We start from the raw sequence: 19,849 nt of genomic DNA, 5'->3' as shown, positions 1-19,849 counted from the left end.
GCTGAGCATGTGACCATGGGGGCCCAGAGCCTGTGTGGAGTCTTTGCAGCCACTCCACGGGGAGGGGTCAGCTCCACCTGCTCGGCCCTGAAATTAGCCCAGCCTCAAATACACTCGAAGGGAGGCCCCGGGGCGAGGAGTCAGGGTGGGAACGACGTGGCTATGGTGCTGAGCAGACCTGTACATGGTCCTTCTCACCGGGAGAAGGCTGCTTCATCCAGACTCCTGGCGCTGGGAGAGCGGGCGTTCCGGCTCCTGGTGGGCAGCGAGAATGGCCTCGAGGTGTGGACACAGCCTGGCGCAGAGCAGCTGCCCACAAGTGTGGGTTTGTCGCTATCTTCTGCTCCCAGCGTCCCCTGGGATTGCTTACAGAGAAATGCCATGAGATGGTTTAGGGTTCAGATTCACCCCTAACACCCAGGGTGTCCTTACAAGGGTCTCTACGAGGCAGTAAGGCTCGGTGGTTAAGCATGCAGTCTCTGGTCGTGCGGATCTGGGTTCACATTCTGTATCAACGCTCAGCCGCTAGGAGACCCGGGCCAAATGGCTCTACTTTCCATGTATCAATTTCCTTAAGTGTAAAACAGGAACAGTAATCCCTTGTGTTTATCAGAGAGAGGAGGCAGAAGCCAGATTTCCAGCAGGATTCACAGGAAGCTGAATGCAAAGAAAAGCGACCTGGACCGCCTGGTCACCCCTAGGGGCCCTCAGGATACCCAATACTGCGTTTCAGGCCACAGATAAATTCTCCATCGGCTCATGTTTTGCATGATGGGCTGCTAGGGGCTGACACTCTTTTCTCCCTTAGATTTCACCGTGTGTGTGGGTTTGAGGGGGATCTCATTGAACCGGGTCTGACCTCACATTACGTATACGTAAAAGGTTATTACCACGTTGGTATTTGAGAACCCTTTTAAAAATATTTGACGTTCCAAAGCCATCACACAACTTATTGAAAGAGAATTTGTTTTCATTCAGTAAATGTTGGGTTCTTTCATTAATATCCTGTTTTTAATCAGATATTTCGGGGCGTTCAGTTTGTTGAGTACCTACTGTGTGCCACATGTGGGTTATAATCACCTTACATACGTTATTTCATTTAGTCCTCGCACAGTGTAACCCACTTCTCTCACAGTGAAAGGAAGTTCGGGCGTAACCAGGGAGCTGTGAGCTGAAACACCAGAACTCGGGCTCCCGCCCCCCACCCCCAGCCCCATCACTAAACGGAGCCTATGGTGCCACGGCCACAGAGCACATGGGCCCCGGCTGCTGCGGGAGAAGACTCGTCTGCCACAGCCTCTACCCGCGAGTCCGGCTTGCTTGCCTGGACCCAGCCTAGGCCACCTGAGGAAGTTCAGGAAATACAACATCCTCTAATTTTATAAACAGATTGGATTTTGAGGTGTATTTCTTTGTAGGAATCTAGCTCATTGGACATCTTTAGAGTGGAAATTGTGGTCACACCTGAGGTTCTTACATAAGTTAACAAATGATTATTCCTTGCACAGAACTACAGGACTGACCCGTACGAATGAACACATTCTTTGTTTTCTCCTGATTGCTGACAGCAGCCGCTGTGTGTTCTGAGTAGAAGAGTATTTAGTGACAAAAGCCAGGCGGGTGTTGCAGCGGGGGGAAAATTAGGAAATTGATGAATTATCTTTCCATTTGCACCTTCAGAAATAGGTTAATTGTTTCGGTGACTGGCTCCGTCTTGATTAGGAAGCATTAGTAGCAATTAATGATAGAACTTCAAAAAAGGTATAGAAAAATTAATAGAATTTTCAGTTCACATAAATTATAGTCATTATCTACTGTATCCAGAACCATCAGGGCTGCCAAGCCTGCTGATTAAAGTGCAAGTAGATTTTTTGGTCTGAATTCTCTGGATAATTGAACAACTCTTTTCATTACGCTTTCAGTATATAATTCCCTGTAGTGAGCTAATAATATTATTTAGTTTAAAATGCCTCAATTCTATGACATAATTGAACACTTTTTACAAGTTAATTTTATGACTATATGCACATCTTACCTACGTGGACAAATATTATTTGATTATGGTGATGAAACTTTTTAAATAAAAAAGCAGGTGCCAACGTGTAGCTTAGCACAGTCCAGTCAAGAGACACAAAATCCTGAGACAGATTTTACGTGGCCTTCGTTCCCAGCAGCAGGGAGGCTGTGGCTCTCGCAGACAGGCTGGCGGAAACAGCAGTGTGTGTACAGTCGAGCAGGGGTGCTGGAGGAACATGGAGAATACGTCTGGGTTATTGGGGTGCAGATGGGTGCACAGGGAAGCCCAGCGAGTCGGTCAGAATACATAGCCCTGGAGATCCCCAGGGTCTTAGACGGCAGAGTTTCTGTTCGCTCATGTTACATGTGCACTGCAGGCCTTGTACCTCATGGCAGGTAAGGTGCTCGGTCCCGGGCTGTGGCACATGCCACCATTCCACAATGCCGCCATCACCACAGGAGGCTTGAGGCTCACCCCACAGGTCACGGGGTCTCACATCCTCACAAGGATCATCTTCCCCTTGTGCCTGGAGGAAGCAGAGAAGTCAGAAGTCTGGTGAGCATCGTGAAGGTGATGTCTCCCACCCCAGCTAAGCGTGAAGCTCGAACTGGCAGGCAGTGGGGCAGCGGTCAGGGTCTGAGTATGAGGAGCTGGGGTTCCAGGAAGATCAGCCTGAGTTCAGCTCTGAAATGACGGCTCTGGCTGCGGAGTCCCTCTGTGGGTTTTCACCTCTGCTGCCTGTGCATGGCCGCAGCTTGGACCTTCTCCGTGGAGTCAGGAGAGAGTAGCAGTTAAGAGCACAAATTCTAGCCATAGAGCCCTGGGTGGTTTGTATGCCAGCTCGGCCCTGTAATGTTGGGCGGGTGACCTGCCTTGTGAGTCTCAATTTTCTGTCAAAATAGGAGCAATAAAAAATACACATAATGATGAATGCAAGATGATTGGCACAGTGTCCAGCCCACACGAAGTGGTTAATAAATGTTTGCTATCATTCCTATAATCTCTGAAAATGTTCCGCTGATGGATCTTTAATTCTGTTCACTGTTTCCCTCCCATCGGCCTTCCCTAACCTTTGCCCTCTTTGCCTTATTGAAACCTAACTCGTGTCTGCTCACGCAATCCATGAGTCTTTTCCTATGCACCATGGTGTCCACATTTCCTTGTGCATATCAGTCCTCTCCTGACCTTCCAGTGTGCCCACCTTGCCAAGGCACTGCCCATCTTTCCCCTGCTTCCTCTCCTGTAGGGCTGAAGATCCACGGAAGTTGTCTACACTCTCGGGGATGTCAGTGCTGCACAGAGATCCTTGGACTCCTCTCAGGTTCCTCCTGCCTCTTTTTCCCTGGTGGTGGTCCCAGACCTTGCCTCCTTCCACAGGCTTCACCTGGTCACTGGTTAGATGGAGAATGTTATTTAGAATCTGCGTGTATGCAGGGTACCCAGGTGGTGCCCCCATGTGCCCCTAAAGGTTTGAGAAGGACTGGCTTGGAAGATATAAATAAAAAGGTCTTAAGAGTAGGTGTAAAACCCTATGTGATTTTTAGTGCTCTGGAAACTGAAAATACCAGTGTCAAATTAGGCTAATTAGTGAGTGGGTTGAAATTGATTAACCAGAAAAGACTCTCTGAGGAAAATAAATTTTGGACCAGGTTCAGGAAAAGAAAAGCTTATTTATAAATGTATTTAAGACTGGTTACTTTTATCATCATTCAGAGCGTCTTCATCTACAGCCATTACTTAGAAAAGCCTGGTTGTAAAAGAATGATTTCCTCATCTGCCCTACTGAATCGTTTTTATTTTGTTATTTTTCTTTATGTAAATAACAATGAATATGCATGGGTAGTCTTATTTCTGCCCTCTTTTCTGCCTCAAAAGCAACCCATTGTACATCCTTTCAGCTCTGTGCTTCCTTCACATGTCAGCGTACCATGGAGGCCGCTGTACCGGCCTGGGAAGAGCTTTCCCGCCATGTGTTAGACATGCACAGAACCACATTCACGTTTCGCTTTTCAGATGATATTTGAAAGTCTTTTACACAACAGTCACTGGCACTCCCACGTGAGCGGTCCTAGCCTCAGAAAAGCATTACTAAACCCATGTTAAATTTCTCTGCCTCTTCAAGTAATCAACACAGCCTTCCAGCTGAGGTTATGTCAGGCTGTTGTGTCTTTCCCAAACAGTACTTACATTTCAAAATGAAGAAATATTTGTTTTCTTTGAGACGCTTTGCAAAGACTCAACCAAAGACGCATCCCTCTTTCTGGAGGAATAATTCTGGGGAGAATTCTTGACTTACATTCAATCATATGGGGTCACCTCCAGGCTCCTAATATGCCCCTCTGTCTCCGTCGGTGAGTTTCACCCTATGCTGGTTACCCAGAGAGTGCCATCCTGCCCTCAGCCCCTTTCCCTCTCTCCCGGTGTGCAGGCTTACCGGGCATTTTACTGCATATCGACGAGTTGTCTCAGGGATTGAACAGAGACTAAGTCAAATTTTTGAATAAATAGATGGCATCCTCTTATTGGAAGCTTTGGGAGAGGTTTGGTGGAAGTGCCTGTTGTTTAATGATTTGCCATAATTGCTTTTGGATTTCCTATAAATTCTCTGTAAATCCGTTATTCCTGCTGCCTCACAGAAAGCCGAGACCCCGCGCTGCTTTAAAACTACGGAAGACCGCTAAGTATGTGAAGTGGGCTTAGTGCTCATTTGCTTGAACAGATCGTTTGCACAGTCCAGATGTGCTGAGTAATCATCGACCTTCCACATTGTAAACAGGCCCACACTGACCGGCTTCTTTCTTAATATATTTGAACAACCACATAAATGGGATTGGGGCTTTATTTTTTATTCACCTGCCTTCCTGTCTGTGTGAACAGACTTCTTATGTTTCCACCAACAATACACTCCCGTCTCAATAACACTTGGGATAATGTATTTGTAAGTGTGGATCTTAAGAGGGATCTTAGCTGTGTTTTTGTACACTTAATTCTTTAAAGCTTCTGCTTTCTGTATTCTGTCTCTGTCATCAACCTTAGATTTATTGTTGGTGTGGATTTTAGACCAAAATATAAATGAGATTGTGTTGACATTTTAAAAAACCTTGCTTCATAGCAGATTGAGTCGAGAACCAGTTGGTTTAAACAGATAACCTTGGGTCATATCAGAAAATGTCTTGTTCTAGCTGAGTACTCTATTCTTGCACCGTGGGACTGACTTTATTCATTTAATGGAAGCTAGGGCAGACAGGAAAAGAAATATTTTCTTCTCTTAAGATTTCCTGATTTGTTTGTACCTCTATTGTGACACCCAAGGGTAATTCTGATATAGCAACTTCCAACAACAAGAACAAAAAGAGATGGGAAACAGGCGGGGAAGACCTCTATCGTTATGATTTCTCATTCTTCACTCTCAAAGCATCTGTGTGTTCTGCCTCATTCCGTGGCCTTGTTTGCTGTGCTCCTCATCAAGGACAATGACCCACCTAATTCCCAGAGATGGAAGGAGAAAGAGTGAGTGCACAGGATGGATGGGAGGGAGAGAGAGTGCACGCCAGGACCCACACTCCTGTCTTACCCGTGTGCTCAGACTGGGTGTGGCACTGTTCTGCAGCCCAAATCTGAGCCTGATTATTTATTCTGCTCAGGGTCAGGGATCTCCACTCGGGATGCTAAACAGCCAATGAGGCAGCACCCAGCACCTGCCGTGGTACACTGGCAACAGTCGGTGCCGCCACATTGGGAGAGGGTACAGCCCTTGCCAGCCCCACCTAGAGATGAGGTAGGCTGAAGTCCCCACTCCTTTGTCCAGAGGGAAATGCTCCTTTATCCTAACGTCAGAAGGCGGAATGCGGTTCCCTTCCTGAACGTCTTCTGGAATGCATATGGCTGAAGGACTTGGTTGTCCCTCAAGTTGTTTACTTACTGTTTATTGTTTGGGTACATTTACATTTCACAGTTGCTTTGAGATGGTTAGGATAGAAATCCTACAAGATTTTCTGTTTCAGAGTTTGCCCTCCTCTAGGATGAAATAAATAAGAAACTGATGACCTAAAAACACGGCAGAAGAAGTGTTCATCAATATGTTTGTGTGAACACTTGTGTTTAGGGTGGGGGTACTTAAGAAAATGCCAAGTGATTGGTAAAATCTTTCTTCAGTTCTGTGTATAACCACCTTTGAGAATTTTAGTTTTCTAAAACACTAAATGTGGAAATGAGAGTTTTTATTTGGCTTTGGATTTCTAATTTGAGAAGCTCTGGTTTTATTTAAGGTATCAGCCTTATATGGAAAAATCAAAAGAGGGTCATCTGTTGGTCCGTGGGTGCCCCTTCTGGTAAGGAACTGGAGCCTTGAGAAACCCGTTTCTCCCCAGATTGGCCCTCAGCTCTGTGTGTATTCACACGGCTGGGGAAGGATATAAAATATAAAACTTTCTATTTTATGTTGTTCCAATCAAGCAGAGTCTTCCAAACATAACAGCCCTGGGACTGTTCACTAGCAACATGGCTTCCTGAGCAGGCTTCTTAATAACCAGACTATGAATTTACCTGAAGCTCCGATAGCCATCATTTCTCATCTGTGAGTTGAACAGTAGTATCTGTAGCAAGGGAAAATAACTTCAGTTTAGTCTGGTTTTCTAAAGATCCTTATTGTATTTTAAGGAGGAGGGCACAGTCGTGATTTTTGAGATCTATTCTGCTGAACAGACTGTGACCCCTTTCTCTCTTATTTATCTCCTTTTTAGTTTTTTCTTTCTCTCATGTGCTCAGAGCATTTGTTAAGTTAATTTTCTGTTTTCTCCAGGGACTCGGGATTGAATTTCTTTGTTCTTGGTTTTATCTATTAAAGACACTTTTCTAGTTACAGATTCTGTTTGTGAATCACATGCTTTGTAAAGAACATCTGATTTTCCGCAGGATGTGAGCTTGGCACATGGTCACACACATACCCCAGGAGCCGAGCTGCTATACTGTCCAGACACGTATATGTACAACTCTTGTCTTGGGAAGAGATGTTGATATTTTAGGAATAGATCTGCATATCTATTTGGAAAATGTAAGTTAGGTTCATTCAATTTGGCAAGCATCTATTAGGCACTTACTGTTTGCCAGAGGCTGTGAGCGTAAAGGGGTTTATGAGCATCACATGCCTTTAAGGAGTTTACAGTGGATGGAGCAGATATGCTTATACAGTCTCCCTTGTCTGGAGGAGAGAGGGTCTCGTCTTACTTTCCCCAGAAACCAAGTGTGTGAGTCTGACAAAGATGTGAGTGTGGTAGTTTACTTAGAGGTGATCCCCGGACACACAGGTAAAGGGGTGTATAAAGGAGATGGGGAAAAGCAAGATGCCGATATGGGGGGCATTACTGAGCCCATCACCTCTGTGAGCACCTGTTCTCAGTACCCACCAGCTACAGAATTCTTTCAACAAGTGTAAACAGCACCACGTGCCTTGCACCATGGACAGCATACTTGTATTCAAAAGGGTCAAAGGCCGAAAACTGTAAAACCTTTGGAAGAAAACATGGCAAAGCTCCATGACATCGGATTTGGTGGTGTTCTCTTGGCTATGACAGCAAAAGCACAGGCAACAAAAGACAAATAGGCAGATTGGACTCCATCAAAATTTAAAAAGTTCTACATCAAAGGACACTATCAACAGAGTAAAAAGGCAACCCATGAAATAGGAAGAATATTTGCAAATCCTATATCTGATAAGGGATTAATATCCAGAATACATAAAGAACTCCTACAACATAACCAGCAACCTGCACCCTGATCTAAAACACTGAGCAAAGGACTCGAATAGACATTTTATCAAGATGGTGTACAAATGGCCAATAAGCACATGGAAGGATGATCAACTTCACCAATGATTTGGATAAACAAAATGCAGTCCTTCCATGCAGCAGAATATTATCCAGCCTTAAACCGGAAGGGAATTTTGACAAACGTTGTGGCATGTGTGAACGTTGAAGACTGAGTAACATAAGCCGGTCACAAAGGGGATAAATGCTGTGTGCTTCCATTTATATGAGGCACCAAGAATAAAACTCTCACGGGGACAGAAAGTAGACGATGGGCGCCAGGGCCTGGGAGAGGTGGGGTGGGGGGGTCAGTGTTTCATGGGGACAGAGTTTCAGTTTGGGAAGATGAGAAAGTTCTGGACATGGTTGGTAGTGATGGTTGCAAAACAACGTGAATTAATGCCACAGGACTGTACGCTTAAAAATGGTAACTTTCGTGTTAAGTATATTTAACCACAATAAGAAAAAAAAAGTGCACCACACATACAAAGAGGGAGGATCATTGTTACCGAGGGCCTGGGAAACTTTCGTGGAGGAGGTAACCTATTCCCAGGCCTGGATGCACGGGTGGGATTCAGGGGGATGGAGGTTGGGTGGGGGCACTCGGGTCAGAAGGGGGCAGCCAGATGCTTCAGAGTGCCATGTGGTCTGGCCATTGAAGCTCAGGAATATGGAGCCATGAGGGAGACACCGAGGCAGAGAAGACCCGGCTGCCTCGTGCCTGTGGTCACCTGGGGCACCAGCAAGTCAGGGAGGCTGTCTGCAGTGTGGCCAAGGGTCCGGATCAGGATGGTCCTCAATGAGACTGTGACTCCTCACGTCTGTGACATCCAGCCTGGCAGAGTTCTCCCAGAGACACTGGAAGGAAAGACTTGTCCCCAGACCTCCACTCCAAGTTCCCTCGAGAGGTTTTTATTGAGCACCTAATGAAGCATCAAGCACTGTCCAAGGTCCAACGAGTATGGCTTAAACAGAACCGATGAAAATGCCTGAGTTCCTGGTCTTGCAAGCTCGTGGGGAGACATGGACGAACAAAGCCAACAAGTCCAGCGAGCCACACGTCAGGTGGTGAAGGGCCAGGGGAAAGCTGAGCAGGGCAGAGGGGCGGGCATGGAGCCCTCCAGCATGCAGAGGCAGAGATCAGTGTAGCTTGTATCCTCAACATAACAGCTTGGTGGCCATTAGGGAAAATCAAATGTGGTTCTGATCCCTCCCTTACAGTTTACTAAATGCAGTGGTGTTCTTCCTACTGATCTACCAACCTCTAAATATTTTACGTCTCTCATTTGGACTTTGAAGAGAACTCCTTGCCAGAGAGCTCCTCCGCTTGGGCAGTAGAGAAGGACCAAGCCTTCAGAGGTCCCTGCTAGGGGGCCTTGCATTTTCCCCTGTCCTTGCGAAAAGCCTCAGATGGGCATCAGTTGCCCTGGTGGGCTTGGGCTCCATGCCCAGATCTGCACGTTTGGCACATTTACTCAAGGGAATTTCTTAATTAAAGCTAAAAGTGATCTGTTATTGTTCCTAATTACATTGTCAATAATTTTAGAATGCCGTTCAGAAAATTGACCTAATCTCATGAAAAATAGATTCTCTTACCCCTGTAGCCCACCCAAACTGCCTATAGTCCCAGGTTTTCTATTGGTTATGGTTCTTCTAGTATGAAGTGGTAGATTACGCATTTGTATGTTTAAATAAGAAGCACTGAGTAAATCTGTCTGTCGAGTCAGATATTTGGGTCACTCCAGTGTCCAGTCATGATAAATCCTGTCTTCTGTATAGCAATTTGTGCTCATCCCCAAATAAATAGGTAAATAAGCCCACTGTAGAGCTGCCTCTGTCACCTTCATTTTTCTCTGCCCAGTACAAAGCTGATGAAAACACATTCTTTGTTACATTCCATTCATTTCCAAAGGCACAAGTTTTCAAATATATTATAAATGAGAAGAAAAGAAACTGCTGGATTGTTTGTCACACTGTCATATTATTTTATTTATTGTCTCTTGTCAATAGAAAAGTCCAGAAGTGTATTGAGATAAAAATGGAAGTACATGTAAAGATAAAATTGTAAATGGCATAGACTGCTGTATTTCCTCCCATTTTTCTTTCCCTCCTCCTGTTAGACAGTAAATAAGAAGAATTGGGTCGGCTGGGGTGCACACTCCTCTCAAGAGAGCCGCGAGAGCCTTTGTGATTGGGTTTGCCCCCACAAACTTGCCGCCAGCCCCACGCACCTGCCTCCCTCTCCCCGCACCGGCGTGACGCTGTCGCGGTTCGTGACCGGGTTCTGGCTGACAAATGATAAGGGACACGGCATCTAGAGGAATAGGAAAGTTCCCTTAGACACCTCCACACACCACGGATTATTAACCCAGGAAGTAACACTCCAGCTTTACCTCTTCAGGAGCCAGGTGACTACAAATTAAAAAGCAAACTTGGGGAAAGAAAGAGGTGAGAGGAACCTTCCACTTAGTGAAGAAGAATTTTTTTTTCCCTATCAGGAGGGAAATTGTGCTGTTTAGTTCAGTTGTCACAATACAGCTGCTGTTAACATTGTCCAAGTTCTGCCACGAGAAAATCACCTCGTGGAGTCCTAGCGAATGACCTGGTCTTTGTTGCTGACATACCTTTCACTGTAGCACATTTTAATGAAAATAATAATAATAATGATTTCCATGAGTCCTTGGATACATATATATATATGTAATTTATATATTATCTATATATGTATATATATGTAATTCATATATGTCTATATGTAATTTATATATATATATACTTATATATAAATTTATATATATATACACACACACACACACATATATATATATTTGGGTGTATGTCAGTCTCTTAAAAATATGTACCCTGGGGTTCAGCATTACAGGATTTGAGCTGTTGACACGCTGGCTCGCCAGGGCGGCAAGAAATCAGACATACCTATTGAGACGCTCTTGTAGGCAGGAAAGCACTTACTCCCTTTGCCAGGCCATGTTAATAATGCAGAGAAAGACGATAGACTCCAAGTGGTTACAGAAGCAATCGACAAACAGAAAAGCCACCTGATTTTCTTTAAGTAGAGTATCTTGGAGCCGTTTTCACTCATCCCCCAAAAGAGCACCAAGGTCCCTTGCTGTGCATGGGAGAAGGTTAAGAATCACAAAAGACTGACCAATTAAATGACACTTTTTATTGTCAGAAAGCAGGTTGAGAATGGTCAGAGCCAGCCTGTTGGCAGACCCTGAGCTACGGAAGAGAACAAAGTGCACCTCCGGCCCTACAGTGTTCTGTGTGTCCTGTGCTACGATGAAGCCCTTGTCACTGAAGGTCAGGAGTTTTACCTGCATGGAGCTCTGCATTCCTTAGCAGTTGTCCCACAAGGGAAATGCAGAGATTCATCTTCAAAAACTGAGCAGAACAAAGGATACAAACATAGTGATCTGAAGGGGCACCCACACCGCAATGTCTATAGCAGCAATGTCCACAGTAGCCAAACTATGGAAAGAGCCCAGATGTCCATCCACAGGTGAATGGGTAAAGAAGATGTGGCATATATATACCCAATGGAGTACTACTCAGCCATCAAAAAATTGAAACCTTGCATTTGCAATGACGTGGATGGAACTAGAGGGTATTATTTTCAGTGAAATAAGTCAGTCAGAGAAAGACAACTATCATATGATTTCATTCATGTGTGGAATTTAAGAAACAGAGGATCATAGGGGAAGAGAGGAAAAATAAAACAAGATGAAATCAGAGAGGGAGAAAAACCATAAGGGATTCTTGATCATAGGAAACAAACAGGGTTGCTGGAGGGAAGGGGTTGGGAGGATGGGGTAACTGGGTGATGGGCCATAAAGGGGGCACGTGATGGAATGAGCACTGGGTGTTATACGCAACTGATGAATCACTGAACTCTACCTCTGAAACTAATAATACACTATATGTTAATTAATTGAATTTAAATAAAATTTAAAAAATAAAAATTTTTAAAAATTAAAAAAAAAAACTGAGCAGAAGTAGCCTTGGTTTTTTATATGGGAATTCCTGTCCACTTGGAACAAAGGAATGGCATAAGCTCTAATTTCCGTAGGGTCAGAAGCTCCTTGCCTTCCTTCCCTTCCCTGACCGCTCTTCCTACAGTCCTGTGTACACTTGACTGCCCGCCCTTGAGAGGTGGGCTGCTGGGGTTTGTCCAGGCCTGCCCTCTGTCCTTGCTCTTCCTGCTGTTCCGGCGACATCTTCTTGTCTCAGGATTTCAGTCACCGCTCCCGCGCTGACCAGCCGATCCCCCTAGACACCCCACAGGCGCCTGAACATGGCCGTCTTCTCCAGAAACTCCTTCCTTCTCCTCCATCCTAACACACCAACGTCCTCACCCCCAATCCCACTCTTTTGTCCAAGTTTTCACCCCTGAGTCGCTCTGCTGCCCACCCAAACCACTCCAGCCAGCAATCTGGAGCACTTCTGTGCACAAATCCAGCTGCCTGAGGCCCTTCTGCTCTCTCTCCCTCATCCCTGTGGCATCCACCGTCTCTTACTCAGCACGGTCCCCTCATCGGGGTCCTTCAGTGACCTTCCACTGGATCACTGGATGGGGTCCGTGCCACATCCAGCAGCACTTCCCCTTAACCTCCGGAAGGACTGGCACTTTCCGGTACAGGCCGGACGGGTTTCCACCCTCATTGTTTTCTGTTCCTGAAATGCCTTTCCTTCCCTCCTCCGCCTGGTGAATGCCTGTGCATCTTTCAAGGACATGGCTCAGGCTTTCCAAACCACCCTGGAAGAATTAACCTCACTGCACACACCCACCCTGTCCTGCAGTGTCCCTGCCTGCTCCTCTCCTAGCCCCAGACAGCCTCTTCGAACTGGCTCTGTTAACGGGATGTCTTCCTCTACTAACCCACGCCTCCCTGCTGACACTGACCTCGTGCATTAAGACTTTGAATCCCCAGCACCAGCGCAGCGCCTGACCACTGCACCTGAAATACGAGGCAGCTGTTATGTTGCCGTCACCTGCAGCCGTGATGCTCTGCTGACAATAACCAAGCCTGTTCTATTTGCACAAGACTTAATTCTTCATTTAACAAGTACCTGCGGAAGGGCTGTTACGACCAAAGCACATTGTTTCATACCAAGATGACTAACGCTTACGTCCTTCCTTATTCCGAAAGGGGGACAGACCTAGGGGCACCTGGGTGACTCAGTCGGTTAAGTGTCTGCCGTCAGCTCAGGTCATGACCTCAGGGTCCTGGGAGCGAGCCTCCTGCAGGGCTCCCTGCTCAGCAGGAGCCTGCTTCTCCCTCTGCCCCTCCCCCTTTTCACGTGCACGCTCTCTCTCTCTCTCTCTCTCTCTCTCTCTCGAATAAGTAAATAAAATCTTTTAAAAACTCTGTTTTAAAGGTGGACAGCCCCACAGGCACATCATGATGTTGCGGGGAGCTGAGAGCCACGTGCGGGAGGAGCCAGGGCACCCGGGGTGCTGGCTTGGAAGGGGCCGCTGTTCTTCTGTCCAGATAGCCAGTTGCCTGAATCTTAAAGCTTTTCTGTAACTGTCAACATCATCTGCTCAACGCAAGCAATATGTGTTATTATTACTGGTGTTAAACAAAGATTAAAAAAGAAAAGCCAAGGAGCGTAATCCTCAACACAAGGAGCCTTCATTGTCTTTTATTCCCAGCTTTGTTTTCAACCCTATTTTCTCTTTCGTCCTTCCAAATTTGGGGCCAATTTTTTTTTAATAGTAATTTTTTATTATGTTATGTTAGTCACCATACAGCACATCCTTAGCTTTTGATGTAGTGTTCCGTGATACATTGTTTGCGTATAACACCCAGTGGTCCATGCAGTACGTGCCCTCCTTACTACCCATCACCAATTGTTTTTGGAGCAGGAAAATTCTGAGGTTTCAAACAGTCCTGTCGATTCCATTACCTGCTAGCTTCTTGATGAGATCCTGTTTTTACGAAACTGAAAACCCTATAGCTGTACACACACTAAGCACTGAAGAGCCAGAGATTTGTTCTAATCTCAGAGAACCTGGCAGCTGTCATAGTCCCGTTCTTCCTCGAACGAGGGCACCTCTCACGGAACACGTCTGCTTGTGTGCAAGAAGGGCACACGGTTTTCTCATTTTGCACATGTTTATGGGGGAGCTCTGCCCGGGTTTTGTATGTCAGGGCAAATGTGACTCAGCACTCTTTGGTGGAGGGCAGCATGTGACCTCATTATTTTCCGGCACGGCCCGGGGAAGAACGTGGCGGCGTGCAGGTAGCTGAGCCCACGACCTCAGCCCTGCCCGAGCTGGCTGCTGCAAAGCTTTCCTGAGGCGTATTTGCCAGGAGCACCCACCTATGAATCAGGAAATTCGAGACAGCGGTGCTAATAGATAAAACCAAAACGTGGGATCTGCTGTCTCAGATGGCCTGGAAAATTCCACTCCTTTAGGGCACAGACTCTTTTTTGAAAGAAAGAAGTCTGTGTTTCTTAATGAGATGTTGAGATCTTTGAAGCAAGAGAGTATGGGGAAAGGTGTCTGTGCTCGGGGCTCCGAGTGTAGGCTGTGCCTCTGAGGTATGAATGGGGCTGCAGGCCTTCTCAGGGCTTGGGATGTTCGTCTTCACGTCCTTGGTGAGAAGAGCCGGGACACTGGCCCCAAACACCTGCAGGGCTCCTGTAGGGAGGAGAGTGCTGGCCGAAGAGATGGGTGAAGCCCTGGGACAGAGCAGGGGGTGAGGGCTCTGTGCCCAGGTCCACGATAGTACTATTAAGCCCCCAAGTTCATGCAGTGCTCTCTCCGTGCCGGGCACCAGTATGCATGCATACCTACAGACACACATACACGTACCCTTGCTTGTAATGACCTGTGAAACGCTTATCGGTTTACAAATGAAGAATGTGAGGCTTGGAGAAGTTAGGTGACTTGTTCCCAAACAATTAGGAGCCATGGTGGTATTTCCAGGTCGCTTGGATTCAAAACTGTTCTCTTCATAACTGCGCCTTTCAGTCCCCGGGCGCCTGGGACTCTCGTCTGGGATAGTTGGGGGCAGGGAGAGAAGCTCAGAGTGGGATAGGACCAGGGATTGGGGTAGGGGCCCGGGCCACGGGAGCCTGATGGAGTCTGTTCCCAGGGCCGGGCCAGCACCCCACGTCCCCATGTCCACGTATCCAACAGAAGGGCTGGCGGTCAACAGCAAGCATGTCATCGCGGCGCGTGCTCAGGATGGGGCTGTCCTTCTCAGCAAAATGCAAGGAAATAGCAGAGAGCGGGGTGGGCATGGTTATGGGAACAACAGCCGGGTGGGCCGGGCGGAGACCAGCCACATGTCAGAGGGCGTTAGCATCCGAGGCAGGTGGCGCACCCCGCTTCAGGCCTCGGGACCAGTCCTGGGCTCTGCCCGGGGTAAGGACGGAGCCGGGTCTAGAGAGGCTCAGGAGGCAGGCCTGCAGGCACCGATGCTGAATGGCATTAGTGTCTGGTATACTGAGCTGGGCACGGACCCATGGAGGCTGATGTCCCCCCACAGTGTCTGGACGGGGCTGCCTGGGCCTGCCCACAGGGTTCAATGCGTGGCTCCAGGTGGAAACTGAGACCCCGGTTAGGGAGAATCTGTCTAGTTATCACCCCACAGCAGGAGGCTGCTTTCTTTCCTTTCCTTTTCTTTATAACTATGAAGAAAGAAATTTTATTCCTGCCCATATCACTGACCAGGAGTGTGACCTAGAACCAGCGGTTCGCAGCTGGGGACTGTTTTGCTGCACAGGGGACATTTGTCAATGCCTAGAGACTTTTATTTTTTACATTACATCCTCAGATCTTATCTCATAAGTAAAAGTGTGTCCATCTGTCTACCTCCACCCGTTTCTCTGCACCCCTCCCTCTGGCAACCAGCAGTCTGTTCTGTGTCTGTGAGTGTCACTGTTCTAGATTCCTTATGTAAGTGAGGTCATACGGTGTTTGTCTTTCTCTGACTCATCTCACTTAGCACAATGCCCTCAAAGTTCATCCATGATGTAGCAAATGGCCAGATTTCCTTCCTTCTCATGCCTGAATTATATTCCATAAACGTACCACATTTTCTTTAGCTGTTTATCTACACATGGACACATAAGTTGTTTCCACATCTTGGCTATTGTGAATGATGCTGCCATGAATATGGGGGTGCAGACCTCTCTTTGCGTTAGTGATTTCTTTTCCTTTGGGTCCATACCCTGAAATGGGATTGCTGGATCATATGGTAGTTAGTCGTATTTTTAATTTTTAATTTTTTGAGGAATGGACAGAGGTGGTGTTGGAAACAGGACGGAAGAATGGACTTTGGGAGCAGAAAGGCAAAAGACCAAGTGTGGGGGAAGACACTGGGGTTGCTGCTGAGCCTTGAGATGAGTAGGCATCCCACCCCATTGCACACATCCCAAATCCCGTTCCTGAACTGCTCCCCACAAGCCTGAACCCACCTGGTCTTTCCCCCTTTGTGACGGCAGCTTCTCTCTCCACAGCTCCTCTTCCACAGACATCCCCGTATCCAACCATCGGCAAACTCTGACTCTGCCCTTGAAAAGTGCCCCGCACCTCGTTTCCACCCCTACCACCCAGTCTTTCTGTCACCTGGCTGACCTCCCGTGTCCTCCCTTGCCCCCTAGAGTGAATTCCAGAGTTTGACTCTTAAAACAGGCTCACAGCATGTCATCCTCTTCCCCAGACGTCCCAGCGCCTTCCCACCCGCCTTTAGGTTATTTCCCAGAGTTCTCCCCGAGGCAGGAAGTCCTTCCTGAGCCCACCCTCCCATCACCGCCCCTCACCCCACGTCTCCCCTTGCCCTCAGGGCTCCAGCCTGCGGCCCCCGGCGACTCCTCCAGCACCCCGAGCCCGCCGGGCAGCGAGGGCGCTGCAGCACTGTGTCCCCCATCTAGAATGTCCTGCGCCCAGGCATCCCCAGGCTGGTTTTCCTCTCTGCTCCCCACCACTCCTGCTGGGTTCCAGACCCCCAGTCTGTCTCCCTGTCTCCCGATGCTTGCTCTTCCCCTAAAGCCACGCAACAGGGTGTCTGCCGTTCACCCTCCTTCATTCACAGCCCTATAGCTTTAGGAGTTCAGGTGAACTTTGAACTTTCTTGTGGTTGCTTGAGAGATTTGATCTTCTTTAGATGGACTTTTTAAATTTTTTTTTTTTTTAGAGATTTTATTCATTTATGTGATAGAGAGACAGCCAGCGAGAGAGGGAACACAGCAGGGGAGTGGGAAAGGAAGAAGCAGGCTCCCAGTGGAGGAGCCCGATGTGGGACTCGATCCCGGAACGCCGGGATCACGCCCTGAGCCGAAGGCAGACGCTTAACGACTACGCTACCCAGGCGCCCCTAAATGGACTTTTTAATTAAATGCAACCTCGACAACTTCCCCCTACTCAGCTCTCCAGTGATTAAGGGGTTCGTGGCGGGGAGATTCACGAGGATTAGGTGCCGTTTCTGGGCTCAGATGCTGTATTCCCGTAACTACAGAGAGGCCTCCGCTAAAGCGTCTGCCTTGCTGCCATGGAAGCCGCCTGGTGCCCATTTGTTGCTGACCTCTGCAGAAAGGCTCTTTGATTCAACGTCTTCACCTCCAACCACCTAAAACCAGCCTGGGAAACGTTCAGGTGGAAAACTACAGTAAAGTCTCCATTAAGGAAATGCTTGTGGGAAGGAGCATTCTAGTCCATTTAATTTTTGGTTACCTGAGCACCCAGAGTTTTTATTAGGAGCAGACGGCATTATGCGGAAGGAAGTTGACAAATTTTGGATGGAGGCTTTCCTTTATTTAAGCCCTTTCGCTGCTGTTTGAAGTCATGTGACTCTGGACCTCAGTTTTCTCGTCTATAAAAGGGGGGCAGTAATAACTCTCTTGTTGTCTTGTCATTAGATTAAACGGGGAAGCGTTTGCAAGTCACTTAGCGATAGGCTTGGTGCCTACACGGGAGCTTGGTAAAGTGCGCTCCCTTCCTTCGTCTCTTTGTTTTCATTCTTCTCAGAAATAATTCTTAATCCGTTGGCATATAGCATTTCAAAAACCTTGTGTTAACATAGGGCATTGAAGGAGAGGGTACTATTCCTGGTGGAGGGAGCAGTGACTCATTACTGTGGAATATTTATGAAAAAATAACCAATCATTAAGGGTTTTGAGTGCTTTTGTATCTCACTGTGGAATAGCAGAAATAAAGAGGTCGTTTTATTCTTTTTGAAATCCCTAGGTATTCTTCTTTGCATCTCTCTTCTAAAAATTGAATGTGGGGGAAAAAAATTGGTAGATAAGTCAGCATGGCAGGTTCAAAATGGCAGGTAAAGCACCTCTATTACCGCCTCTCACTTAAAAAAGAAGTAAAACCCTCTAAAAAGCAGTAAAGGAAGAGACTGAAGAGCACAATGACAAAAAGAAAGCGACAGGAGTGACTTGCGGATGGGAGGTGAAACCGTTTCCGGAGAATCGCTCTCGGATGGCGGAATGGGGGCCGCGGGGGTGAAGGTACCAGACTGGGGACGCCTGGAATGGGCTGGGCCATAGAGGGGCTGGACACAGAGGGAAGAGGTAATAGTTTGTCTCTGGGAACAATCTACTTCCTGCCCTGGTATTCAGAATAGTCAGCCGCTAAACAGGACAGACAGACGGGCACATAGATAAGCTTCTCCTCCACCGAGGATGAATGGCCCAGAGAGAAAACCTCTGCGCTCTGGGATCCGGGGTCTCTGCAGAATAGTAGTGAGTCTCCCACGTGACCAAAGTTGCCAGTCGACAACGGGGCCATCTGAGGGCCCACACAGATCGACTGAGATTTAAGTTCTTTAGAAGAAGAGAGCGCTGCAACGTCATGGGCTGTCGTGAGCACGGTCCCCGCTGTTGGGAGATCTGCGTTCTGGGCGCTTGGGTGAAATTGTACTGAAAGGTTGCGACAGCAGTTTCGACAGCAGATGCTCCGCTTTGCTCTGACCTTGCCGTGGCGGCTTCCGGGAGTCAAGGTCACCTCACCACCGGGATCACAAATACTCCAGTGAGGGGGCCACCACGGTTTAATCTGCACCTCTTGCCCCTACTTCTCCAACAAGTGTCCTGGGCCCCAAATCAAACCCAAGGAGTCACGAGACTTGTCCTGCCGACCCCGCAGGTGGGACGCCCTCGCACAGCATGAGTTACAGAAACACCGCCTGCTGCCTAGTCTGTTGGTGTGGCTGGAACCCTCAACAGAGTGGCGCTGCTCTGTCCCACTAGCCCCGAGGGGCCGTAAGCAGGGCCCTGGTGCTTCTCGGTGTTGCACGCAGGGTGTCCCGGGGTCAGCGTGCCATGGAGGCCGACCAGCTGTGAGCCCGTCTTCTCTGGGCAGTGATAAGTGCTGAGCACAGGTTTCCTCTTCTGCCACCGTGGCTACGCGGTGATTAACGCCAAATTAGCACCTTGCTCAGTGACCTTTTAGCATTCACCGCTGCTCTCCTTCACTTCACATAACTATTTGCAAATATTAGCTTCTCAGGTCATTTCTCCCCATCAGCAACTTTCACAGCTGACAGGCAGGTTGTTAATCTGATTGGCACTCAGCTTCTGTCCTTTGCCCTGTCATGAAAGTGCGTGTGCTCGGACATCTGCTCAGGAATCCGATAAGCAGCCCAGCAGCCGCTACGATGTTCTAAGCAGAGAGCGTCCGAAGGAGGCTCTCGGAGAGGCCCTGCCGGGCTCGCTTCAGGGGCGGTGAGGCTGGGCAGGGCTTGAAGCCACCCCTGGGACTCATGGAAACCGGCTTCCATCTAAGTCATCAATGTATAGGTTAAAAAATTAATTTGTTGGCTCTGTGCACATCGAGTTGAGTTTTTTGGTGTGGTTGGGTTTTTTTGGTGTTTTATTTTATTTATTTATTTATTTTTTGTAATTCACATGAACCTTTACAACAGAAATCACATACGCTTAAGCAGTAAAGGCAGAACACAGACAAGGCCAGTCCTGGTTTTCCCTGCCGCGCTTGCTCAGCGGCACTAACCCACTGCAGCCGGGCGGGCGGACAAGAGCCTCGCCG

The 19,849-nt window shown here is 47.7% G+C and overlaps 1 protein-coding gene across 4 annotated transcripts in view; it reads left to right on the top strand.

The window, feature by feature from the left end:
* The window catches only part of SDK1 (sidekick cell adhesion molecule 1), an 876,890-nt gene that overhangs the window by 604,650 nt on the left and 252,391 nt on the right, over nt 1-19,849 (top strand). The gene's annotated exons all lie outside the window — the stretch shown is intronic.

This window comes from Ursus arctos, unplaced genomic scaffold (genome assembly GCF_023065955.2).
Source record: "Ursus arctos isolate Adak ecotype North America unplaced genomic scaffold, UrsArc2.0 scaffold_2, whole genome shotgun sequence".
NCBI classification, from domain to species: Eukaryota; Metazoa; Chordata; class Mammalia; order Carnivora; family Ursidae; genus Ursus; species Ursus arctos.
The sequence above is the reverse complement of the archived record's forward strand: the minus strand, read 5'-3'. Positions and strand labels throughout refer to the sequence as shown.